This window comes from Arachis ipaensis, chromosome B06 (assembly GCF_000816755.2).
Source record: "Arachis ipaensis cultivar K30076 chromosome B06, Araip1.1, whole genome shotgun sequence".
NCBI lineage: Eukaryota > Viridiplantae > Streptophyta > Magnoliopsida > Fabales > Fabaceae > Arachis > Arachis ipaensis.
The window spans coordinates 124,017,102-124,021,714 of record NC_029790.2 but is presented as its reverse complement, the minus strand read 5'-3'; positions in this window follow the sequence as shown (position 1 = coordinate 124,021,714).

The following is a 4,613-nucleotide window of genomic DNA, read 5'->3' as shown; positions in this document are numbered from 1 at the left end:
TATTTATGGAGGTTGATGGTAGAAGAAGAATTCAATTTTGAGAGGATATTTGGCTACTTTGTGATTCATTAAAAGATTGATTTTCAAAATTCTTCTTAGTTTCAAACCAAAGAAAATCTGTCATAGAGAATTATAGATTTTAAGATGGGGTTAGAGTGGATTTGGAAATTCTAATGGAGGCGAAAGTTTTTTCAATAGGATTTAGAACTTATGAATCAATTACATAATACTTTAATGCTAGTTAAGCTAGTAAATGACAGAGATGATAGAGTTGCGTGAAAGTTTCATAGACAAAGTGTATTTTTTACTAACTCATTTGTGCAGGTATTGCAAGCAGAAACGTTTCTAGAGGGCATAACAAGTTACAATTTCATTAGGACTATTTAAAAAGGATTAGTACCATCAAAAGTGGAATTGTTTGGTTGATTTATTTTGATATACAGTGTGAATACAAAAAAAAAAGATTGAGTTGGTTCGTAATTGTTAATTAGAAAAATAATGCATGTGTATTATATAACAATGATGCTGAATATATTCACCACATGTTTTTTGGCTACGAATTTACTTAACATGTGTAGTATGCATGGATATCGGGTTTTGGCAGACAATAATCTTTTTTGAAAATATTGAAAGAATATTTTTAAAGTTAGATAAAAATATCAAATAGAAAGAAAGAGTGCAAGAAGAGATTAATGTGTTTTTTTACGATTATCTAAAACATTTGGGTGAAAAAGAATAAAAGAATATTCTAAAATGAAAAAAATATATTCAGAAAATTATCAATAAGTTATTTTTTAGCTATAAAGAGTGAAGAGGTATAGATTTTTTTATTGTTGATAACAAGGTTGGAGATGATAATAAAATATAACTTAGTATTGATACGTGCTTTGATTATTTGGTTGTTGTTTTATGTGTTTATTTTGTTTTTTCGTTTTAATTTATTGTGTTGAGGTCATTTGTTTCAAAAAATATATATACTACCTCAAAAAATAATACCTTAATATATAGTTGTTGTGATAAGAATAACAGATGGATGCCTATTTATGATACGGACAGCTGAAATTTTTAAGAGAGAAAGTTGAGTTTATTATGTAGACCAACTTTAATGAAAGTTGAATTTGTGAAGCTATAAATAAGGCTTCATAACCTTACGTACAGAACACAAGCAAGTAATAATAAAATCACTTCTCTCTTTATGTTACAATCAAATACCCTTCTCTTTATATATCTACTACAATTCTTTCTCTTCTTTTATTTTATAAGTATTTTAAATTCTATTTTCTATTACTCTTTACATATAATATTAATAGCAATATTAATCATCTTTATTATATTGAGATTGTAACAATAAACAAATGCGATTCTCTCTCTCTTTATTTTTAATACTTCTTTCTATCTTTGTATATATATACACATTACAACATATAATATTATTATATATATATAAATTATTATTGAGCTAATTATTTTAATACTAGAGTCTTCTATTTATACATCTCTATTATATATATCTTTTATTTCACAACACGTTATCAGCACGAGACTCTGATCAAATTTTGAGGAAGACTCAGGTAACAAATTTTCATTATGTCGAAACTCTCTCATCTTGAATTCAATACTCTTGATATATCTGTAAACAATTATTTATCATGGATACTAGATGCTGAAATCCATCTTGATTCAATGGATCTTGGAGATACCATTAAGGCTGAAAATAATGCATCCCAGAAGGATAAAGCTAAAGCCATGATTTTTCTCCGTCGTCATCTTGACGAAGGATTGAAAAATGAATATCTTACATTAAAAGATCCTGCAGATCTTTGGAAAGACCTTGAAGAAAGGTATAATCATCAGAAAACGGTGATACTTCCTCAGGCCCGATATGAATGGACGCATTTGCGTTTACAAGATTTTAAATCTATAAATGAATATAATTCTGCAATGTTTCGAATCACCTCACGAATGAAATTGTGTGGGGAAAAAATAACTTATCATGATATGTTGGAGAAAACTTTCTCAACCTTCCATGCCTCGAATGTGCTCCTGCAGCAGCAGTATCGAGAGAAAGGGTTTAAGAAATATTCTGAGTTAATTTCTTGCCTTCTTGTTGCCGAACGCAACAATAAGTTGTTATTGAAAAATCATGAAGCGCGTCTAGCTGGCGCCGCCCCATTTTCTGAAGTAAATGCGGCAAATCATTACCCCAGAAGAGGTAAATGGCAAGCTTTTAATAACAAAAAAAATTATGGAAGGAAAAAGAATTATGTTCAAAAGAGAGGATCTCACCAGAAGTGGGACAAAGAAAAGAATATCGGGCAGAATAAATCAACCGAGGAGAAGTGTTTTCGCTGTGGTGGAAAGGGCCATTTGTCACGTACCTGTCATACCCCAAGGCACCTAGTCGATCTTTACCAGGCATCTTTGAAAAAGAACGACAAAGGAAAGGAAACAAATTTTGTTTCAAATGATGCTGAGAACTCCACCACTCATTATGATGTATCTGATTTCTTTGAGGACCCTGAAGGAAATATTGGCTATTTGATCAATGATGGAATAGTTTAATATCTGAAATTGTGAAGTATCTATGTAAATAAATAATGTAAAAAATTTATTAAGTTTTATTTTCTATGTATTTAAGTTTCAAATGTGATGTACATAAATAATGAAATATTAATATGAATTTTAAAATTATTAAATTTGTCAAATTTTAAAATAAAATTTTAGTATATGATATTATTTTATGTACAGTATTTCTTAGAAAAATAATTCTGATCAAGTATTCAATTTATCTGTGCATACTACTCATTTTATTATTATTTGTTTTTGAAGAGAATGGCAAGGATATGTAATGAAGATGTATGCCTTGCGGATAGTGCAAGTTCGCACACTATTCTCAAAAGTGATATATATTTTACCCATCTTGTGCCAAAAGAGGAATATGTTAATACTATTATTGGCTCAGGCAATGTGATTGAAGGCTCCGGAAGAGCTATAATTTTGTTTCCTGGAGGAACAAAATTTATAATAAATAATGCACTATTATCTACCAAGTCTCTGAGGAACTTGTTGAGTTTCAAAGATATTCGGCGAAATGGATATCATGTTGAGACGATGAATGAGGGAAATCATGAGTATTTATGTATCACAACTCATGATTCAAATAAGAAAGTTATATTAGAAAAATTACCCTCACTTTCATCTGGGTTGTATTATACCAAGATTAGTGCAATTGAATCACATGCCACTGTAAACCAGAAGTTTATTAGCCCAAATGAATTCATAACTTGACACGACCGATTGGGTCATCCGGGAACAACCATGATGAGAAGAATTATTGAAAACTCTCATGGACATTCACTAAAGAACCAGAAAATTCTTAAAACTAGTGAATTTTGTTGTGCTGCATGTTCTCAAGGAAAGTTAATTTTAAGGCCATCACCAGTAAAGATTGGATTTGAGTCCCCTGAATTCCTAGAAAGGATTCAAGGCGATATATGTGGACCTATTCATCCACCATGTGGATCTTTTAGAAATTTTATGGTCCTGATAGACGCATCTTCAAGATGGTCACATGTGTGCTTATTATCTTCTCGCAACCTGGCGTTTGCGAGATTACGTGGCAGGGCGGAAAATGTCCCAATTCAAATTGACGTCCCAGTAGGACAAGTAGCCACTGAAGCAAATTCACGCCAGAAGCGTGGCAGGGAGAAAAATGCCCCAATTCGAATTGATGTCCCAGTAGGGCAAATAGCCACGGAAGCAAATACATGCCAGAAGCGTGGCAGGCCTGTCGGTTCCAAAGATAAAAATCCTCGAAAGAGAAAAGAGGTAAATACGATTCCTGTTGAAAAAGACATAGTAAAGACACCGGCAGTTGTCCAAAATTCTGATATAACGCCAGAAGACGTTCAGGTACCTGAAAATTGTGAAAATAACGAGATCTCGATAAATTATGTCTTTACAGGAGAGAAATGGGACCGAAATAAGACAATTGTCAATGAAATATTTGCATATAATGTGGCATTAGATATCATGCATGAAAGTAAGGATCTTGAGCCAAGATCAGTTGAAGAATGTCGACAAAGAAATGATTGGCCAAAATGGGAAGCAGCCATGAAGGCTGAATTAGACTCACTTGCAAAACGTGAAGTATTTGGACCTGTAGTCCGTACACCTGAAGATGTAAAACCTGTTGGATATAAGTGGGTATTTGTGAGAAAACGAAATGAGAAAAATGAAGTTGTGCGCTATAAAGCCCGACTTGTGGCACAAGGTTTTTCACAAAGGCCCGGTATAAATTATGAAGAAACGTATTCCCCTGTAGTGGATGCGATAACATTGCGTTATTTGGTCAGTTTATCTGCATATCATAAACTGCATATGCATTTAATGGATGTGGTAACAGCCTATTTGTACGGCTCATTAAATCGGGATATCTATATGAAAGTCCCTGAAGGACTAAAGATATCTAAACCATCCAATGAATATTCGCAAGGGTTATACTCAGTCAAATTGCAAAGATCTTTATATGGTCTAAAGCAATCTGGACGAATGTGATATAATCGTCTTACTGAGTATCTGGCCAAAAACAGATTCAAGAATGATGATATCTG